Source organism: Lissotriton vulgaris, chromosome 2_1 (genome assembly GCF_964263255.1).
Source record: "Lissotriton vulgaris chromosome 2_1, aLisVul1.2, whole genome shotgun sequence".
Lineage (NCBI taxonomy): Eukaryota > Metazoa > Chordata > Amphibia > Caudata > Salamandridae > Lissotriton > Lissotriton vulgaris.
This window is the reverse complement of record NC_141687.1, coordinates 1,622,046,718-1,622,070,372: the sequence shown is the minus strand read 5'-3', so window position 1 is coordinate 1,622,070,372 and position 23,655 is coordinate 1,622,046,718. Positions and strand designations below refer to the sequence as shown.

Here is a 23,655-nt window from a genome sequence, read left to right as displayed (position 1 = left end):
AGCCGGACACTCAAGAGGGCAACATCACTCACCGCCACCACCCACAGGACCCCCCCACCCTCCCAGAACCCCACCGCCCCCCCTGACCAACACTGAGGCAGCGCAGAAAAAGACAATGACCTTCAGAAAACGCACCAACCTCCCAGACCTAACACCAGAGAATGTCATTGCCCACTACAGGCTCAAAGGGACAAGCATCCTGACCACCATTGCCCAAAGGCTAATGGTACCAACATCCCACCTCAGACAAAGCTGCTGGCCGTGCTGCACGTGTTGGCCTCTGGTACCCTCCAACCAACAACCGCCTGAGTCGGAGGAGTCTCACAGCCAGCCCAATCCAAGTTCCTCACAACGGCCGTGGATGACATCATCAGCTTGGTACCCCACTATCTATACTTCCCCCACACTGCGCAGGAACAGCAGGAGACCAAGCAAGGCATCTAAGTCGTAGCTTGCTTACAGCACGTGTTGGGGGAAACTGGCTGCACACTACTTGTGCCCCCTGGCAACACTGCACACAATAACCGCAAAAGAAAGCACACGTATCCCATCAATATGCAGGCAATAGTGGACCACCGGGGAATCTCCACCAACATTGACACCAACCACCCAGGCAGTGTGCATGATTCCTACATCTTCCAACAGTCCATCATCAACCAGCGCTACCAGCATGTGTCAAAGAGGGCTCACCACATGCCGGTGCAAGCTCCAAGCCCGAGGGCCTGGACCCTGGCAGCCTCCTCAGACCATCACGGCCTCTGCAACACAGGCCCACAGTACACCTTTCTCGACGTACTCCACTGGCATACACAGCGGACTAGTAGATCACACATTTGGAACTGAGTCTTGATTACACTATGGTAGAGAGAACATTATTTATGGCAGAGTTTATATCACTATACTCTCTTCGATGTGGTGCCACCAAGTCTGTCCAAGTCTGTGTAAAGCACTCCTACCACACATGTCTGTAGGCTGACGCGGAATACTGCCCTCGGGCCACACTGCGCTCGAGTAGGTCACACATTTGGAACTGAGTCTTGATTTTTCAATGGCAAAGTACATATCATTGCACACATGGAGAGGTGTAAGAGGAGGATGCTTTTAGTCAGGAGGAAAAAAGGATCATTGTTACGGAGGTGATCGAATGCTACCGACAACTGCCGTGGTGTCACTAACTTTGTGCATCGTGAACCAACGACATGTGGCTCTGGGCCACTGCAGATTGCTACCTCCAGCCTACACTGCGGTTGAGTAGGTCACACCTTTGGGACTGAGTCTTGACTTAGCAATGGCCGAGTTCATATCATTGTACCAGCATCATCGCAGACTGCATCCCCGCCCAGCCCCGGTGCCACTAAGTCTGTTCCCCGACATTCATGGACACTCTCTGTTTGAACTTTGTTGGCGTCTGAGTCTATGGACTGGGGGTTGTCTTCATCCTCATGTAGCTGATACCGACGTGTTAGTAATAATGAGGCTGTAGCATTCCACTCCTCAATTTGCTGCTTCTGGATGGCTTCTGCCCTCTGCCTCATGCCCTGCAGGACACCTCCCACTGTCCCCCGCAACCCTCCGCCACATTCACCTCGGACATCGATGAGGACCCGCTCAGTCCGCGTGACCCTACCTCAATGCACCTTAAGTCACCGTCCCGTGGCGGTGTGCCTGTGCCGGCCGCAGTGCATTCTGGGCCACTAACTGTGCTGCTCAAGTCAGGGACCCTGTCTTCTGAGATATTGGATGGCTTCTGAGATGATTGCCTTGGGGTCATCGACGTCATGTGTTTGTGACCCTGTGCTGTCCTCTGCCACCGGCCTCAACTGCGGTCCACCAGGCCTCACACGTCAAAACGAGTCCTGACCTGCCCGGACGTCACATCACCGCAGGAGGCACAAGCCACAACCACCAGGACCACCTCCAACCGCCAACTGCCAGAGTCGAAACAGTTGTACTGGCAGACTAACGGAGTTGCTCACACCTGTCGTGAATGCCATCATCAGCCTGATACCCTGCTCAGCCCTCCAGGTGCCACTAACTCAGTGCACCGCAACCCATGGACCGTTACTGATTGAGTTTTGTGCTGTGGAGAGGTTATGCAGCAATGTCACCTCAGGCAGTGTGGGAGACCTGTGACGATGATGAGGAAGATGATGCAGTTGTAACACACCCCTCTGCAGCTGCATCAGGTATATTCTAGAGGGGACACAATCCTAGACAATTTCTTCACATGAGCGCGCTCAGCTCTAGTGCCCCAAACTCAGTGCACTGCAACTCATGGACACTTCTGTTTGCATATTGGGTGACCTCTGTACTTGCTCCAGCTACCTCCATTATGCTCCGCAGTTGTCTCTGTTATGCTGGTGTTTTCAGTTTCTGTTTTAATGGTGTTCACTGTTCAAGTTGTTACCAGCACCAACCACTCCGTGAGGGCTGGCTTATACTCACCACACACACATCCAGCACAGGTGTCACTGCCAATAGAGGGGCCGGGCGCAGGTGCCCGTAGCTAGTTCCACAAACTATCTGTGTGGTCATAATGCATGCATGAGGCCCCCCGGCCCTACAACATTACATTGTGCTGTGTAGAGCAGATGCAAACATGTCACTGCAGGCAGCGGGTTAGACCTTGGACATGTAGCTTTGTCATCACCCACTCAATACGTAAGAGAAGTGTTATTAAGGTATAAATGTTATTCGCATGGTTAATTAAAACTGATGCAAAATGCCAACATTATCAAAAGAAAATAACACAATTTATATACATTTGCAATGCATTCCTTCATAATTATTAATTTTAAAAGCTTCTAAAAAATAATAAAAAATGAAATTTCTAAAATGAAGCAGCTTTAACAGCGAAATGTATAATTTCTGTCCAATTGCTGCCACAAGAATTCCAAACCATCCAACCAAAGTTTTTGCTGACCATTGACAAGCCCTTTTAACCTTGGAAATTTCTTCCTTTCCCACTTCTTTTTTTCTTTCTTTTCCCCCTGTTCCTCCATCCTTCTTTCTTCCTTTTAAAAAAAAACGAAAATAAAAACGAAAAAAAAAACTACGGACTCCGTATGATGCCCTCAGGTACTGTACTGTCCGACCTCTGCGTACTGCAGATGTAAAAGGTAATTTCTTTAAGGGGAATTTCTCGAGTGCGCCTCAGGACATTTACCCATGTGTTCCCTGCATGAATTCCTTATGTCTCCATTTCAGGCATGGTGCATCTTTTGCGCCGCCGCTGCGTCACAAAAGTGGCGCAACGGCGGCGCAAAAGAGGCGCAAGAGGCTTGTAAATCTACCCCAAAAAGCCTACCAAACAATAACAGAGCTTCAGTCTCCAAGAGCGTATTCAAACAAAAAGTGATGCATCATTTTCGCGCTTTCCCGGAGGGTCGGATCTACACCCCTCAAGGCAGCACAGAGAGAGTTACATGTCTACATCTTCACCTGAGAAAAGCGTATCTTTTCCTGCATGTAACAGAAAGACCAACCCATTATACCGTTAATTAACGTCTGAAAGGCATTATCATGAGATAAATGCCTGCCACCCAATTTATGCGTCTCGAGACAAGGGTGGAGGGTAATTAGCTCAATGATAATGTGCTTTCGAGAGTTTCTTAGCGCCATGATTGCTGCAGTCTGCGGTGATTTAGTAAACCGCTTCCGTGGCTTTAGTTTAAATGTGAGTACGTGGCCTCGGTCCTTTAGGCTAATGTACTTACTAAGCCGTGTCTGTCAGTTCAAAGTCACTGATGTGTTCTCTTCACAAGAGGACCTTATGGAGATCTAAGCAGCAGAGACAGTTGGACGAGCAACACTCGGATGAGCTGAGATTGTTATTTCTCAGCCTTCACTGTGTTAAAATTCATGGCCTTTTTTTATACATACAAGTCATTTCATACAATGACTTGTATGAAATGATGTTTTTTTATTTATTTATTTTTATGTGGAATTCCTCGGAATTCCAAATCATAATAAAATAAACTGTAAACTGTGTTAAAATTCATGGCCTTTGTTTAGGTATTACTACATGCAGCTTTGGGCAATAATGGTGGTTAATTACCCTTCCCACAGTTATGAACCACAGCCGATGGAACATGAAGAGGCGTGGAGTCGTTTACAGTTTGTTATTGCCTCACAGTTAAAAAAACAAGATTATTAGCACCCATCCTTTCCAAAATAATAAAAGAATGGAGTGATGACATACAAAAGCAGGTGGTTTTTGAGTTGTATATGTAGGCACAGCACACTAAGGGGACACAATGAATGCTGCCTGCTTCAGTCGTCGAGCATTCAGAGGTCAGTGCAGGGACAACTTCAGAAGCAAGCTGCTGGGACATTTGTGAGGTTGTATGAAGGAACCACACATGCCTTTACCACGCATACCTTTAGAACGCAGGCACCACAATGAACACACCGTCACAACGTGTTCTTTTAGCATGCAAGTAATTACGATGACATGCCTTAGGGAATTGCTGGACTTTGGAATAGTGTAATTTACTATTCCAACTCCAGTCTGTGTAACATCAGGGAAGGTACTGGACTTAAAATTCAACAACAGTGCAACTACGCATGACCTTGTTGTAAGGACTTGCGTGCTAAAGGAGCACATGGTAATTACATGTTCATTGTCCCGCCTGTGTTGTAAAGGGACTGCATGGTTTAGACTGCGTGATAAAGGTTGTTTCCCCATTTGTGGGTGGCAAGTGAGATCTGAACTCGACAGTCGGTAGCCTGAGGATCCATCAGGTGCGTAACACAACCACCCGCAACCCCTGTGGAGCAGGGGGCCCATAACCCATTGGAGGGACACCGTTGAGTGTAAGACCAATGAATATCTGTGCTATTTGGGAGATTTGTGGTCCCTTGTCACAATCTGCTGGGGGTCTTAGAATTTTGCATTACGCCACTGGACTCCATCTGAACTGCCACTCTTTGCAGGAATCTTCAAACTGGGGGTGGGTCCACCTGGTAATGCTGAATTAAACGGTGGGGGAGGGGGACATGTGCACATCATACTGAAAACGGGGTTGTGTTTTTGGTGAAAAAAACTGAGTGCCATTGAACCAATCTATAATGATTCATGATAATATCTTTTGTACCTCATATCCTAGTGGGAGCAGGTGTCAGAGGGGAGTAAAGGAGGGCTCCAAATGACTCTCATCCCCACGCCCCCATTTCTGATTAAAGATAACCACGTAAATACTTTTACACTATAGGGAGATCAAGCTGCCCCTAATATGCTGTAATCAAGTATTGGATGTACATTTTACAAGGGGAAACCGTCGATAACTGCGAGGTTTGTACTATTACATATGTTTAGAGCTGCCCGTTTTATCGAATATTATGAATATTATGACAAGAAAATTCTGGAGGGACACAATTCAATTCATTTACAGGAGCGCAACGCAGCATTAAAACGCATAAGGGTCACTGCTCTGCATAGAAGATGCTCTATCTGGTCGGTTGAAAATTGTGATATTCTCTTGCAGGAAAACAGACGTAATGCAAAGAATTGCTGCGCCCCAAGCAAAATTTTATTTTGCCATTTGGTTCCTCGCTCCATCTCTACAGAGCTATTTTTGAGCCCATTGGTTGCAGTTTGGCGCCTTTTTGCAGCCCTTCGTGGCAGTGTTTTAAAGCAGCTGCCTGCATTGGCTTCAAGGCAGCTCCTGAGCTGCCAGTCCTGCAATGATGTAGCTGAATATAAATGCCAGGCTCTTTAGCTTGCTTCTCATCTACATCCAGGAGTCCAGGGAGGACATAAAGGATAGTTTGGCAATGCCTGAATGTCACTAACTGAATACCTTCTTCCTTGCTGCAATGTTCAAAGCTTGGCAATAGCTCCCCAGGTCATCTGAGGCAGTCCAGGTACGCGGCGCGGCGTTTACACGGCCAGTTTAGAGGACGTTCGAGGCGTAGATGACCGGATGTGTGACAAAGGCAAGTAGAAGTGATTCTGGATTGGACTCTGAGGGCCTCATTTATGAGGCTGTGCGTCACTTTTACGCTGCCGGTGCGTCGCTTTATGTGACGCAACAGCAGCGTAAAAAATGTGCCTTGTTGCACCATATTTACCAAGTGACGCATCTAGGTAGATGTGTCACTTTGTAAACCCCTGCGCTACATTATACCTGCGCCAGGTATAATGTATGCAGGTATGCAGGGGGGCGTTCTGGCACAAGAAAGGGTCATAGAAATGACGCAGTGAAATCTATAAGATTTCACTGCGCCACTTCTAGGACACAATCACGTCAATTTCTTATGCCTCACAGCAGGCGTAAGACTGACTCAGGCCCTTTCATATGGGGCTTGCCCCATGTAAAAGGACACATTTGCTGGAGTTGCGTCACTTTTGTGACACACTCCAGCAATGCGTCACTTTTGCGCCATACAGATACATCAGAAATATATCTGTAACTCCTTGCGCCATGATGCGTCATTCTGTAAATATGACGCGTCATTGGTGTCGCAAGGAGGGCGCAGTGAAAAGTGACGCATCGCTGTTTTCACGCAGTAATGCGTCACTTTTCATAAATGAGGCCCCAAGTCTTTCAATGAGGTGTGAGCTGAAGGACACCTCCACTGTGTGTGTGAGTGTATGTGTGTGGTGGGAACAGGGGCGATTCAGAAAATGTCTCCTGCTATCTGGGAGATTAAGAACTTTTCAGTTTTTCGGATTATAATTTCAGGTTGGACAATGTCATCTAATTTTCAATAAAGGATATACACTCGTCTCGCTCGATGGTAGAAGCATAGGAGTGGAGGAAGTGGAATCCTGAAAGATTGCCCTTTGCTAAAGAGTGCGGATGTTGAAAAGTACTGGGGGAAATGTGGGTCCCATGGTCACCTTTGGGTGTTTTCATGAACTGACACAGTCCATGTCAATGGATGGCAAGTGAGCCCAATCATACTGTTGAGTCTACGATGCTTTATTTCATGGTTCAGGGTGCGAACTCCTTTGTGACGGTCAAGTTAAAACAGCATGGCTGTCAGCTGCTGAGGCGCCTGCACATGATCATAAGCAGGAGTAGTGTTTAGGGCCTTAGTCTAGCTGGGGCTGCATTTTATATAGGGTGCACTTTCCCTGTTTGCGCTGAGGTGCTCCATTAAGTAAGTGTGGCTGGCACTGACTGGGACAGTGTGGCCATTTAGAGTAAGGTCCTGGTTTAGTACGTCTCTGCGTCCATACAAAGCAACACAAAGTGATACATATTCTCACAAAGGTATTTACTATCCAGGCAAAAGATGTTTGCTCTACAAAGGTGCCAATTTCTCACCACAAAACTCCTTTGTGTTACTTTGTGGCATGTTGCGTCAAAGGGTCATTAACGGGACGTTACTAGGGCACATCAGCGCAAATACCCCCAGGATTTAAAGCAAAGTACAATCTGCTAAATTAGTGTGAGAAATTGCTCTACTGGTTGACAAGGGTGTGAGCCCTGCCCAAGCAGCAACCGCAGTCCTTGTCAAGGTAAGGCATGAGGAAAGCCCGAATTCACTTGTGCTCAGCCCTCTGGTATCTTGGCACAGAACAGTAAGGCTTAACTTAGAGGCAATGTGCAAAGTATTTGTGCAACACTCCAAATAATATAAAACAGTGAAAAACCAACACAAAAATGTGCCAAACCAGGTTAGTAAATGTAATAAATAAAACAAGACCAAAACAACAAAAAATCCAATCAGTAGGTCCAGAGTTATGAATTAAAAAAAAAAAGGTAAAATAGCAGCAAAAATCGCAAAGCGCCAACCACAGCTACCTCGTCACACTGGACCGGGTCAAAGTCAATAGTTCAGGCCAACCTCTCTGGAGAGCGGGTCGGATACAGTCCCAGGTTAGTCCTGCTGAAGGTTTACTGTCTCAAGTTTTGTGCCAAGAGTCCCATTTGCTTTGATGAGGGCTGCGAGGAGCAAGGAGCGCATGGCACAAAGAGTAGATGGGCATCATGGACGGGCAGACCGGAGCTTTGCCTTATCTGTCCCCTGCAATTGGTTGATGCTGCTGTGCAAAGAGACAGGCTGAGGGTGGCTTGCACTTGTTTTTGGAGTGAGCCGTGTTGTCTCGGTGCAAATAGGCCTCTTAACTGTCGCATAGAGCCAAAAAGCTCCATTTTTTAAAAGCCCGTGAGCCACACTCAGGGTCCAGGACTTGAGAGGCTACACTTGAGGGTCAGGAGCTTGCTGCAGCTTGGTCTAGGCGCTGTTTGGGGGGCTCTTCTATTTCTCTGAGGCTCAGATCATGAGGCCATCAGACTAGCCCTTGAAATCACTCTGGGGTCCTGGGTTCAAGATAAAGATGCAGGTCCAGTTCTTTCTCCCCAGACAAGGAGGCAGCATGCAGCAGGTCAGCACAGCAGGGCAGTAGCTTCTTCAGAGTAGCAGTCCAGCAGAGTGGCAGTCAATCCTCCTGACAGAGTATCCACATGCCCATAAGTGCACTGAAGAGTTGGCCTCTGAGGTCCAATATTTATACCCAGTTGTCCATTTGAAGTCCCCAGGCATCCAGTGGCAGCCCTTCCAGCCACAACTAAGCTCCTTATTGTGTTTGTCTGTCTAGTAGGAATACACAAAGCTCACCTGTCAGCTACGCCCAGTCACGTGACTAGAGGCAGGCTACAGGCACTAAATGGCTAAGGCAAGAAAACACCAACTTTCTAAAAGTGGTATTTTCAGAATTGCAATTTAAAATATAACTTCACAAGAAGTTAGGATTTTAAATTGGTATTCCAGATACACCAAACATGAACTGGTTATCTTTTCACATTTGGAAATTACACTTATGAAATGTTATACAGCAACTCCAGTGTTCCTATGGGAGAGATAGGCCTTGCAGTAGTGAATAACAAATGTTTGAGTTTTACACTAGCGAGATATGTAAAACTTAAAATTGCATGTTTTTTGTTTTAAATACATTGCACCCTGCCCTCTGTGTTGTCCAGGACCTACCATAGTGGCCTATTTTGCCAGGTCGAAATGGCAGTTTAAAAGTGCACACACACAGGCAGAAAGGACTGGCCTAAGACTTGTAAAATGCTATGTAAGTGTGTGGCACAATCAGTGCTGCAGGGCCACTAAACAACAACGCAGGACCGCTGCATTGTGAAGCGCCAAAATAGCGAAGCCCTAGGCTCGCTCCGCCGTGCCTTAATTTTGGCGCCGGAAAATACCTCGCCATTGCGGGCATCACCACTTCCCAACTATCAAGTTTAACCGGGGACCATTATTATAATCCTCTGGTTCACCACCAAGCACCTCCATACTTAAGGAGTTTGCCCCGGAACCTCCATACTGTACGAGCTCCTTCCATTGCCATCCATAGGAACCATCACCCCCTGCTTCATTCCAGCAGTATTATTGGCGCCATCCCTATACTAGACCTTCAGGGTATATCTTCCCTGATCCTCACAGGCTATTGTGTAAAGCGTTTTTAGGCACAATACTTTTTGTCCTGATGATGATTCCGTGTATTTTGGTTATGGAATCGAAACGTCGTCGACCCTTTGTCACACCATATATGCAAATGTATATTGAATGAGATATGCGATCAATGGTGTCACTGAATTTCTGTTATATTTTTTTCATTTCTCAGAAATCGCTCACTTTCTGCCTAAATATTTTCCTTCTTTGCCTTTCCCTATTCTTCTACTTTGCCAATTTGTAAGCGTGAAGGCACAGGCTTGTGTCTCACTCTTTGTGAATGTAAGAGAATTTTCCTGTCTATTTTTTAAATAGTAAAAGATTTCTGTGATCACTGTCCGGCTGGACAAATCACATCAACCAATATAGTTCCATTGTGTCTATATTTTTATTGCATTTCACTCCTACCTATGCATAGGACCACTGTTGTTAGATATAAACTATGTTCCCCGAGGTCCTGTGCTGACTCGTTGGGTGCCCTTGTTGTTCCTCAGAAGGCCCACTAGTAGCATTTAATTCATAAGCCCTGGGCACATGTACTGCCACTTACTAGGGACTTACAAGAAAATTAAATATGCCAATTATGTATAAGCTAATTCTACCATGTTTTAAGGAGAGAGCACAAGCACTTTAACACTGGTTAGCAGTGGTAGTGCACAACCTCCTAAGGCCAACACAAATAAATTAAGCAAAAAAGTAGAGGGTAAAGGCAAAATGTTTGGGGGTTATCCTGCAGAGAAGGCCAGGTCCAATAATTAGCTACACCTCCACGAGAAGGCATTAACAAAGGGTAATGTTTTTATTCTAAAAAAACCCAGGCATCGCTTGAGTGCTATAGTGCAAAGCACATGTAAAGTGTTTGAGATTCTTCTGGGTTTGTGTCGACACATGAATTCGTATTGAAAAGCTATTCCTGTACAAATTCTATCAATGTCAGACAGTGCAAAATCACATGGTGCATGGTTTTCTATCAAGCAAGGTAGCTCTTCTGTGTGCCAACGAAGGGGATGAAATCAGCACCACACCAATCTAAATAGATATAGCTCTGCGCTGTGTTTGTCCCATTGTACAACACAGTTGAGTAAATGGCTGCACTGCATTGCACAATAAATTGGTAAATCTGGCCCACAATCAATACCCGTATCATAGCTGAGAACTCACTCCTGCCTGGTAGGTGCACATTAGTAAAAGGCAGATACCTGTTTGAACCACGCATTTGAAAGGGGGATGTCTTTGGGGTTGAAGGGGCACCTTTCGGGGCACACTGACTGTGCACCTCATCAATGTGGCACACAGTCAATGCACCCCCTGACAGCCTATTTGTCCATTGATATTTGCATCTTTAAAACAAAACAGACGCAGAGGCAAAGTGCTTCTCCATTTGCATAGGGCTACACCCCCATGCACATGAGGGAATACATTACAATACCTCTTCTAGATTGCCCCAGCGCATATGTAGTGTCAGCACAACCTCATACCTGCCAACTTGAAGAACAATCTCAGTGTGAGGAGGGGGTAGAGCCTTGAAGGGGCAGGAGCTTGTGCCGAGAAATACCTACGAGGCACTTTTGAACCCCCACCCCACCTCCAAGCTTCCTCCTCCCAAAAAACAAAAAAAGCTTGTAGAGGCTGGTGGTGATGTCCTAGGGCGTTTTCACACCCCTTAATGGACGTCAGTAGTTCAAAGCGTTGGAAAATGAGCTGGAAAACCACTACTTACAGTGATTTTCAGCTTGCTTTCCCTCCCTTTGTGTGATATCGGCTCCTCACCGGGAGACTGTGTGCTAGGAGTGGATATCGTGTGTCACGCGGTGGCACCGTGTGAGTTGGCAGGTATGCAACCTGTATTACAGAAAGGTTTGAGCAAGTATCTGCAAACCCTAATTTAATACCAAGTGCTCCAGTGATGCAGAAAGCATGCTTTCCGCCTGTTTTGCGGGGGAACGCCCCCTCTGCATACATTGGGCGTTATTTATGAAGGCCTTGCGTCAGTTTTGCGCCACCGGTGCGTCACTTTCTGTGACGCACCAGCGGTGTAAAAGATGCGCCCTGTTGCGCCATATTTAAAAAGTGACGCATCTAGGTAGATGCGTCACTTTTTAAACCCCTGCGCCACATTATACCGGCGTCAGGTAGAATGTATGCAGAGGGGGCGTTCCCCCGCAAAAAGCCTTGTAATAGTGACGCAGTGAAATCTATGAGATTACACTGCGTCACTTATAGGGCGCTGTTGTGTCAAAATCTTGTGCCTGCCTCACAGCAGGCGTAAGACTGACGCAAGCCCTTTCACATGGGGCTTTCCCCATGTGAAAGGACACATTGCTGGAGTTGCGTCACTTTTGTGACACACTCCAGCAATGCGTCACTTTTGCGCTTACAGATACGTCAGAAATACTGGGCCTCATTTATGAGGCCTTGCGTCAGTTTTGCGCTGCGGATGCGTCACTTTTTGTGACGCATCTGCAGCGTAAAACATGCGCCTTGTTGCGCCATATTTAAAAAGTGACGCATCTAGGTAGATGCGTCACTTTTTAAACCCCTGCGCCACATTATACCTGCGTCAGGTATAATGTATGCAGAGGGGGCGTTCCCCCGCAAAAAGCCTCGTAATAGTGACGCAGTGAAATCTATGAGATTTCACTGCGTCACTTTTAGGATGCTGTTGCGTCAAAATCTTGCGCCTGCCTCACAGCAAGCGTAAGACTGACGCAAGCCCTTTCACATGGGGCTTTCCCCATGTGAAAGGACGCATTGCTGGAGATGCGTCACTTTTGTGACACACTCCAGCAATGCGTCACTTTTGCGCTTACAGATGCGTCAGAAATACTGACGTATCTGTAAGTCCTTGCGACATGATGCGTCATACATTAAATATGACGCATCATTGGTGTCGCAAGGAGTGCGCAGTGAAAAGTGACGCATCGCTGTTTTCACGCAGCGATGCGTCACTTTTCATAAATGAGGCCCACTGACGTATCTGTAACTCCTTGCGACATGATGCGTCATACATTAAATATGACGCATCAGGAATGTCGCAAGGAGTGCGCAGTGAAAAGTGACGCATCACTGTTTTCACGCAGCGATGTGTCACTTTTCATAAATGAGGCCCATTATACCTGACGCAGGTATAATGTGGCGCAGGGGTATAAAAAGTGACGCATCTACCTCGATGCGTCACTTTTTAAATATGGCGCAACAGGGCGCATCTTTTACAACGCTGGTGCGTCACAAAAAGTGACGCACCGGCGGCGCAAAACTGACGCAAGGCCTTCATAAATAAAGCCCAAAGTCTACCCTTGAATATACTCTGGGGTGTGTCCCCAACACTTGCATATTTTGATCTTTTCAATTGGGCGCACAGCAGGTTGATGGTTTATTTCGAAATCCTGAATACCCCACTACTGTTGCAACCGAAGGGCTTCTATATCCTTATATAAATGTTCGTCTTAGAAACACAGGCATGTGTGGCTTTAATTCATCCAACCGCCCCCCCCCCCCCTCCCCCGGTCCTCTGCAAATCTGCACACAGCACAGGGGTCTCTTACACTGCAGTCAGTACCTGCTTGCAGGGAATAATATGCTGATTGACAGCCAGAATTCTCCTCAGCCTTCCAGCAAGGATGATAGTAATTTGAAATAACTGGGCTGAAAAATTTCTGATGCTGTTGCTCAGCGCGAAATGTATTTTTCAATTTATATCCTGAGCCCCCGGGACAGGGAGCGAGACTTTGGCCGCCATATCTACCTCGCCGGCGCCAGATGTATTCAATTGAGAGTCCATTCATCATATTAAATATTGTGTAATGTGGTATAGACTGTGAAATATGTGTAATAAAATATGGATAAGGTATTGTTTTATGATTCATGGGAGAGATTTGCAAGTTCATAAGCGGCGTGAACAGACCACTTCCGCTTATTCGCCATCTGCCGAGGTGGCGCTTGGGAGGGCAGGCTGCCTCAGGAGGCTGGCACCAGAGAGACATTCAGTGCGCGCTGCCTCTAGGAGGGGGTGGCTATGGGGGAGAGGGGTGGGGGAGTCACGTTAAATTTTACCCCAAGGGTAGAAGAGAAATAGGTTCTACAATTTCCAGGAGACTATGGGGCAGATTTACGTTGCCTGACGCATCTCTGCAAATCAGCAGGGATGCGCCAGGAAAGATACGTCACGCAAATCCATCCTTGCACCACCCATGATGCGCCGCATTTACAATGCGGCGCACCATGGTGCAAGGAAGGGCAGATGCGTGACGCATCTTGTGGCTTACGGGCGGCACATTGCTGGAGTCGCGTCGCAAGCGCGACACAACTCCTGCAATGCACAGGGGCCACCCATACATTACATGGTGCGTCACTCCTTACGCCTGCTTCAAGCAGGCGTAAGGAATTGACGTAGCAGCTTTGGGAAAGTGACTCAGTGAAATCTTGTAGATTTCACTGAGTCACTTTCCAGGGGCGTTCCTGCGACGAAACGCCCCCCCTGCACCGGAACGCCTACATGAAACCTGATGCAGGTTTCATGTGGCGCAGGGCCTTACACCGTGACGCATCTCCATAGATGCGTCACGTTGTAAATGCCTCGTAGGGATGCGCCACGTTTACGCCGCCTTGCGTGACGCAACAGCGGCGTAAACGTGGCGAAAGGGGCTCGTAAATCTGCCCCATAGTGGCTCAGAACCCTTAGCCCCAGTAATAGGATGAGCAAGGTATACAGAGTGTATACAGAGGGTTTTATAGATGTGGCGGCCGCTGCATCTGCTGCTTTGCATTACACAGGACAACCAACTTTAGATATAATAGCCAAAAACTGCATACGATACATCAATTCATTAACTGCAATACCACCCATACAGTGTACTGCTTAAAATGTATATGTGATTGGATATACATTGGTAGCTCAATAAGGCCGTTAAAAGAAAGAATACAGGAGCATATCCGTGTGATACGTAACAATAATATGCAATACCCATTTGCAGTGCATTTTAATATGAAACATCAGCACAATGAGTTACATAGGATCAGATTCCATGGAATCGATGTGGCAATGGCAGGGAATAGGGGAGGCAACCGTGAACGCAAACTGCGACAATTGGAAAGGAAATGGATAAACTCATTGAGAGCAGTGGAGAAGGGGGCTAACATTGATAAAGAGATGTGTGAGTTTCTGTAGAAAAAGAAGGATTATTATAACATGCTTGACTTATATGCTGAGATGATCAAGTAGTATGCAATACGAAAACCGATGGTGTAATTTATGCAATAACTCCCTTGAAATGTGCCTTCTGAAAGGAAATATGGGTGAAATGGTACAGCCTATGTAAGCTGAAATTGTTTGGTCACATCACATTGTTTATTGTGCAACTGGGAAATTTGATGTAAATAATCATTTTTAAATAATTTATTTATTATGTTTTCTGTATGTTGTTTCTCTCACAATCAGTCGAATACATGAGAAAGGAAAAATTAAATGCGATCATTTTAGGTTTATACATCTTTTTCACCTGTTGTGAACAAGATTACCTTGAACCTGTATGGCTTACAAGAGCAGATCTTGACACTCTAAAATGGCCACTATGTTAATGGGATGTGGTCGATACAACGTGTTGGATAGTCCGTTGTTACTAGTCATTTAAATAAATAGGAAGGGAGATGTGAGGGCTGCTGCTAAGGCGAATGTTGAAGAAAGGACTCCGCACGAACGCCGTAGCAACACGCCATGGCGGTAAGTTTAAAAATCAGAGTATGCCTTTTTCCGTTATTTAGAGAGCGTTATAGAATGCCAGCATGCGCTTTAATGAAAGAATAGACTAACAGCCGTTCGAAATGGTATTGGGGTGCGGCATTCTCCGTGTCGGACTGTCGAGACTGTTGGGTGTGCCGTGTCTTGATTTAGTTGAACGGGGAGCTTAACTCCACATGCCGCGTCTTGCGCCTTTAATAACTGGGACTCGTAATGACATACTAAAAGTGTTTCCGACAGTAGTGCAATGTTTCTAAAATTAATGCGGCTTAAACAGAGGAATGACGCAATTATGTTGCCTTGATAAACAAAGCGGCAGGGACAGGCGAGAATAACAATGTAACAAAGTGAAAATATATCGGAAAAGGCTCTGCTCACGTCTTCTTACTTGACAAATCGTTTTGCCTTTACTGCCTCACTGTAATTGAGAGCATGTTCAAATTCCTGGTTGCTCTTAATTGATTATAAAGGACATTGATGGTCCATGTTTCGATTGTAAATGCACGAAGATCACATTAAGCAGAAACTTGCTAAATGTGATACGATGACACACTGTAGTCATATTTAATACTAAATGCTTATACTTTTCTTTTTGGGTTACAACATTTATGTTCAGCCACAGTAATTAATTCTGATGGTGTTTTTAACAATAATGGATGTTTCTGAATAATAAATAGTGATATAACTCTCAAATAGAGATTTGAATTACCGATAAATAGTTTTTAAGCATATTTAATATAAAAAGAAGTGCTGTTTGTATCTGACCAGATAGATTAACAAAACGTACGATAAATACTTTATTACAGATGGAACGTATCAAGGCTCCATGTAGTGTGCAATAACCGGTTCATTAACTAAAGAAAGGATCTTCGACAAATGTTCAATACGCTTAACCTATGGTGCATAAAATAAAAGACCTAAAGGTAAGCCCAGTACTCACACTCGCATTGGCAAACTAGCACGATAACAGCTTATTGAGGCTACGCACAGGACATTAAAGCTAATTGGATGTTTCCATACATTTTCAGGATCAATGCTTAACAGGCCACATAATAATCTGACCTCTGCAAATATATTTTGCTCACCATACTATATTCTTGGTAAGTGAGACCGCAGAGTGCTTGAGCGGAAACTATGTGAGTTAAAAATCTGTGTACGGTCGGCTACATCGGTTTCAGTATTTTCACCACTAGTTGTCCTTTCATATGTAGTGACCATATTGGAAACTATCTTGTACAAACATGTACTATGTGATAGTTCAAGGCATAAGACTGGTTAATCGCACATATTTGTTCTAGATGTTTTGCGTCTAACAACTTGCAGATGAATGTAATATTGGCTTGCCAGTAGAGCTAATATGGACATGATGAGGGCACATTGGGAGTCTGCATATTGGTTCATGATGAAACAAACAAAAAATATTGCTAATGTGGCTTCTATACATTGAATTTATTCTGTGATATCCACGTTTGTGAGTGAATATGAACATGATGAGGTTACATTAGGACCATGTTTTACTAGTCCGTGGTTGAACAGGTAACCAGTTATGTATAAGGTGGCTTTTATATTTTGTATCTTGTTTGTGACATCCTCTTTTGTATGTAAATTACAGCCGTGAAAAAGCCCGCGGAGGGCGAAACGCGCGTCGGCTGTGACGGTGTGGCAAAAGAAAGAAATCACTAATAAATGGACATTGAATAATAACGAACATTGTGCATGTCTTTTTTTGGATTGCCGTGGCTAGATGCCATTTGGATTATAGCAACTAGAAGGGATGTGCACTGGTACTTTTGTTATAACAGGTATACAGAGTGTTTCAGGTCCCGGGCAAGGCCGGACTGATCATAGAACAGGCCTCAGGTGTATCCCTGGGAGGCTGGAAGAGTGGGGGTCGGTTTTGTAGCAGTGGGGCTGGTTTTGTAGCAGGGGGGGCCGGCTGTGCAGCAGTGCTGCAATATCGCCCCGAGTATCAAAAGCAGCAGGGCTTCAGCCCCCCCCCCAGGGTTGGAGGGGGGGCTGGTCTGCCAAAATTGTCTGGGCTGCTTTGGGTTTCGTCGGGGCCTGGTTCGGGGCTGGGTGGCACAACGTTTTAGAAAATGTCACCTTTAGGTCCAGGATGACTCAGCGGTACAGAATTCTAAGCAATAGGGACAGGATGGCTCCAGTGTAAGGTATTTCTATAAGCAGTGATGGGGTGACTCAGGAATATATAGTTTGTTCTTCCTCATGGATCGAACAACCCAGGTGTTCTGTATCAAATATTACAATGTAAATCTTCTACCCCCTAGGGTTTGTCCAAGTGGGTAACTAACATCAAACTCTTTCCCTACGAAGATCATCTATGAGTTTTTATATAACAAAATACGTCCCTGCAAGCTTTAACACATTTCAAAAACAATCCACCCATTAAGGGGTAGTGGCTTTAAAATACATGTGACATAGTAACAGGCCCACTGCCTTCATTGTAACTTTTCATATTAAACTGATCAGACTTATGGCATATGAAATTACATTTCCTAGTGAACACAAAGGTTGAAAAATAATAGGTTGGAATACTCCCTTGAGCAATTGCCAGTGGGTAGCTTTTTTTGCAGCAATGCCACCTATCATCTTTTGTGTGATTGATGTTGAACTTCAAGATCCACCCTTGAGCTGATACATAACCATGTACAACCAGACTGCACGTGTTTACTACAGTGGTGGAAAGTACACATCTTTGTTAAAATACCCCTCACACACCAAAAGGCCCTTGGTGTCATGCTTCATCATGGGGGTCTTCCCGCCCCGCTGCGGGACAGGGCGTGCTACGACCTACGACTACGGGGAAGCACTGCTCTTGAAAAACTTTGTGTTGTGTAGGAGGAGTGAGTAGAAGGGTCAGGAGTGAGTACAGTGATTCTATATTAAAAAATACCTGGCTCTCTGGACTACAACACTTTAATATTCCTTGGAGTTGGTATTATTAAAAGTGGGGAATAGTTTTGTAGAATCAATGGTATAATGAACAGTTTCTCCTAAGTCGCCAACATGTTTCGAAGCCCTCCCCTGGCTTCTTCGCAGGACCATGAAGATCGCTTCTACCCACACAATGTAATACAGAAAAATTTCTGAAAAAGATTCGGAAGAAAAGAATCAAAAAGTTGGTGTATTTACATGTAGTCAATACTACGTGTAGAGCATGCTAAATAAACATGCAAAACATACAATACCCCAATAGGTATGTTAATTTATATATATTTGTTCTTAGTGGAGTAATTAACCATGAGCCTTAAAACGGGTGGAAAGGGTGCCTATAGTCATCTTTTTGTTTTGTATACATAGACTAGGGGAGGGTGTATCCACCTCTTTTGCTCCTTTAAGCACTACCTTTTCACTACCCATTTTGGTTTTTTGATTGATGTTGAACTTCTCCACAGGACAGGATGCTTCAACAGAATGTGTCTTTTCCTACCTAAGACAGGAGGACCTGGGGTATGTGATATTTTACTTCCTGACAGAGAGACTCAGAGACTGGTGGCATTTACCACCCTGGACAAGGTTAATCAGAGGTTTGTAGTATTTTGCCCCAAACAAGTTCACTCAAAGGATTTTAATATTCCTCAAATGATCCTAAACTGTCCTGAAATCTTAGACTGTCAGATGAGACCCCTTTTAGAAGGGAAAACAAGCAACCACAGGTCTGTTTTGGCCTTGTTATTTCTCATCAGTGAGCTATAGCCCGGATCCTATGACCAAGTGAGCAAGGGACCCACGTCAGTGCCTACCCATGACCAGTTACAATGTAACATCAATCACACAAAACATGATGGAAGAAATGCTTGCATCCCCTGGTGTCAGGACTTTCTGGATCCTGAGGAGTCCTGGACAGGTTGGGACCGAGGTTCTCACTACTGGGGATGCCTGTCCGTGGACTTCTCCTTTGTCTTCCGATTGGGTTTGATGCAAAACCTAATGTCCTACCCAAGAAATCCACATTTGCTTTAAACAAGTCCTCCCTCCTGCTAAAACCCACGCCCACTCTACATACTATCGGGATACGCCGTTCATCAAATCATGTCCTGCCTACAAACATAACAAACATAACTGCCTATGATGAATAATGAGGGTAGAAACCTTTTCCTTACCTTGTTCTCTCCAAGTAAATGTAAATGTTTTTGTACTTGTATAGCGCACAGCTACCCGGACCGGGTCTCCCGGCGCTTGTACTTATACCGCTAAGGAACCCTTCCTGGCTTTTCCCTGTGAAATGTCCACTCCTGGGCATCCCCAAGGTGAAGCCAGACATCCCAGCGCTGTTGGGGCCATTGTGGAGATTAAGCAAGCTATTGCCCAGAGTTGCAGCGTGGGACCCATGATTAGAATAGGTACGAGGCGAGAAATCAGGTCTGAGGAATTAAGAGCTCAAGACCCCGCCAAGACCCGCTGAGGCAGGAATTGAACCCTGGTCCCAGGACAGAATTCTGCATCAGGGTCTGCCGCTCTAACCATTGAGCCACACTTCTCCACAAGCACCCATGGACAGTAACATGAAAGAGGGTCGGTCCCATATTTGCAGGGGGTGCGCTCCTTCTGCAACCTTGCTTTGGGCTGGCCTGAGAGGTTCGACCGGCATGAGTGATATTGTGTATCAATAACATGATATGTTGCAGAAGCTGGCCCCGCAAACGACTTCATTAACCACATCCGCGCTAGTGGAATTCTCCTCCTATGCTGGGATTTTAAAAAACCCATGTTACATGACGAGCTGGGCTCGTCATCAGCGTGCGAGGAGGCTACACCATGACGAGCCCAGCTCGTCATGAGTCTGGAAGGGGTTAAGGATCTCAGGTGGGTGTTTACTTGTTACATCCTGTTACCATTGATATGAGTAATATCATAAGGAACGAGGAATTTACTACAGGTACGCTCGATCTGTGGAAATAGGAATACGCGTATTAGATCCAAGGATAAGACCGGTGACCCCTTGTTTATTTTCTCCACAGGCACGAAAACACAGACCAGTTCTTTTCTTTAATATTTTAGCTTTGTATGTTAGTTTATTGTTTGTTCCCAAACCCCCCTTCCCTAGGCATCATCGGAAGGGTAACGGTAATCTAATTTTTTGTGTCTGTTTCCAGGGATTGTAGGGTTTCAGCTGCTTTGTGATCTTAGCGTTCCAACGTTCAGTTCGAGAAATTCCCTGATACGGGGGGGGTGTGTGAATGACGCTGTAAACATGCGTCAGTTTGGCCCTAAATGTGAAATTCTTGCGAATACATGGAGTTGTGAACCACTCAGTTGCCTTGGTACATACTATCTCTAGAGATTTGAAATACTCTATATCCTTGAGTCACCCTACATCTGGGGATTGGGAAAGACTCTATGCTTGTACCATCCAATTCCTTGGGATGCCAATGTCAATTACCTAGTCATTCCATACCTGGTGTTATAAGAGACTCTGGGCCTGATTTAGATCTCGGCGTAATGCTTAATTCATCACAACAGTAGCGGATAGCCCATCCGCTGAAATATAAATCTCATTATATCCTATGTGATTTATTTTTTGGCAGACGGGATAACCATAACCGTTGCGACTGAGTAACCCATCTAAATCAGGCCCTCCTTGTCCCTGAGTCATCCTGGTCATATATATGAAATCTTTGAGCCATCCAATCATTGGGATCTTAAATACTCTGTACCTTTGAGCCATGTTGTCTTGGGGTTTTATGACCGTAAAAGTGGGTCCAAAATGGAAATTCCCTAGCCCATGGAGTTCATCTCGTAATTGCATAGTACTGGGTTACTTTACATGGTACTAACTGTAAAATCCCATGCAATTTTGCCCTTGCCCCAGTACTGTGCAACTCATAATCAGAGACTGGGGGCATATTTACAAGGAGTTAACTCCACCAGAACATCACTTTTCTGACGTTCCGGTGGCGATAACTCCTTCGCTTAACGCCACCTTGTAAATAAGGTAAATTTTTCTAAAGTACTTAGCGTGAAAGGGCGTGCAATGTGTGATGCAGTGGGCGTTCCACTGCAATGCCAATTGCTTTTTGATGCTGCTCCATATTTACAAGGCATGGGTCAGTGCCAAAAATACCGCCAGGGAGTACCTGGTCTTAAGCAGGTGATACGAGGAGAAATGTTTGATTTCCCCTCGTATTTTGCTCTTTCCATGTGTGCTGCATTCTGCAGCACACATAGAAGGAGCAAATCACATGCAAAGACTGTTTATGTGCAGGAAGGTGTGACTTTCTGCACATAAACAATTGCCCTTGCAGTGCAGGTAATCTAGCAAAATTGCGCTAGGGTGCCTGTGCTGGTGCTAGGCAGTGTTTTTAGCACCAGCACTCGGGTTGCACCGGGGTGCGCTGCGTTCTTGTGAATACGGTGCACCCCTGCGTTTTGAAACTGTCGGAACACAGCGTTACCAATTTTGGCATAACACTGAGATCCGCCTGTTTATGGTAAATATGCCCCTGAGTTGTTTGAATGGAAATTTGTGAAAGAATCTAGCAAGCTCAATGTGATTAAAGTTGTGAAAGAAATGTTCAGCACAGAAAGGCTCTCATCTAAAATAATTATGATAACAATGAGCAATTCACAGCATCTGAAATGAAACATTTCCTAAATGGTTCATGCGAATAAAGAACACAGGGCAATAGTGAAGCTGAAAGAAGAAATTGCATTTTAAACCATTGTATTCTGTGAGCTTGTTCAAGTAATTCTAACTTAATAGATGCTCAGCAGGATATAATATTGTCTCACAGAACGCCGTCCAATGCACAGTGTCACAAAGAGGCACCATCTTTTTTTCCCTAAGAGGCAGACAACAATCATCAACGTGTGTCCAACTTGCATACCTAGAATAAATAAGCATAACTGTATCAAGACAAACAATAAAAACAAAACTTAAATAGCAAGTAATATACAGAACAACGCCAAAAATATGACTAGAAACAAGAGACGGCACTGTTTTGAAGAAAATACTAGGTGCCTTGATAAAAAAAAACGGTACGTGGAAAAAAGGAGAACTAAAATACTTTAAAGTAATACAAGTCGAAAAGTAGACATACGCTCAATTTGCAGTGAAGTGGGGGGGGGGGGGAGTGGTGGAACCTTAATTGAGTATCTAACGTTCCTAAATATACACTCAGGACAAAGACTTGAGTGGGAGAGAAGGTTGTAACCAAGGTAACTTTGATTTTGATGTTGAGACAAACAGAAATAATGACAAGAACACCAGAACACAAGTACCTAGTGTTAATAAACGTATGAAGCAAACACTTTAGTGATTGAGCTGGATCTTCGTTGACAACTCAAAACGATGGTGCTGTGAATCAATAAACTGGTCCTGAGCAGGGTTCATGTGTAAGCAACACACATACCACAATAATAATAGGTGATAAACTGCATCATGAATAAATACATCTTCGATGGAGACATTAATTGTTATTGGCATATGTTTATTTTTTAGGAATGTAAATGTGTTTGTACAATGAAAGGTATTCATGTTATTTCAGCTATTCCTTGTATTTGTTGATGTTCATATTCTTGCACTCCACCTGCTTTTAAGGTCTAGAGGAAGAGGTGTTATTGTACTGTGGGCATGACAGTCTTAGACTGTTTGTGCTATATGCATGGACATGCCCTAGACATTCCATGTGCCTGACAGCTGCTGGATCCTCCCATCCTACCGCACCATAAACCTAATCTATTTATATTAAAGCTTTTGATCCACCTTCTGGGGTCGCCCATCGTGAAGGACCATCTTCACACCTGGACCCTTCCCACCAGTAAGCCAGCGGTCTAGTTACGTGGGTCACAACAGGATATGCGAGTTGGTTTTACACAGCTCAGCGGATCTGAGATCAAATGTAGGCTAGGATTTTTTTTCAATGAAATAGAATGTATAGGATTTGTACTCTTTTGAGTCTAATATTTGCATTCGATAGTATTTGTATCATTATCCTGAATGTTTTAATCCTTACATGCTACAATAGGTTAATCTATAATCAATCCCCATTAACAGAATAACCTATTGTGTGCATACTGAGTTGTAGGTGTCCAACAAGGAAGATAGGTCTCTAATGTTCATTGCGAAGTCTCTGTAAGGGCTGTTAAATTTTGCAAAAACCTTGGGGCTTATTCACAAGCAGCTATCACCGAATTAATGGCACTTTATCGCAGCCAAAGTCGTGATAAATTTACCCCACCATTCACAAGCTGGTGCTAACAGCCCACAGCACCAGTATTCCTTCGATAGCAGCCACAAAAAACATCACCACAGAGGACCCCCGCAACTATCGCTAATGAGATGCAAGGTAGACATGTTAGCAGCAGGAAATTTACACCTGCTCTGACCTGGTGTAAAGTCGGATAGCAGCCTGCACCACAATAGCGAGACCAGCCCAGGGCGTCATCGGAAGGGCAACAGATGCCATGGAGCAACTGAACATGCAGCCCAGACACCCAAGAGTGCCACAACACACACCCGGCACACACCCCTCCTCCCCCGGACC

The 23,655-nt window shown here is 45.1% G+C and overlaps 1 long non-coding RNA gene across 1 annotated transcript; it reads left to right on the top strand.

Moving 5' to 3' along the window:
* The first annotated feature begins 15,044 nt into the window (after positions 1 to 15,044).
* Positions 15,045 to 16,851, top strand: LOC147732967 (uncharacterized). Its single transcript, XR_015308693.1, has 4 exons — positions 15,045 to 15,130; positions 15,955 to 16,071; positions 16,177 to 16,248; positions 16,761 to 16,851. It is a non-coding gene; the product is annotated as an uncharacterized LOC147732967 (long non-coding RNA).
* Positions 16,852 to 23,655: the final 6,804 nt, after the last annotated feature.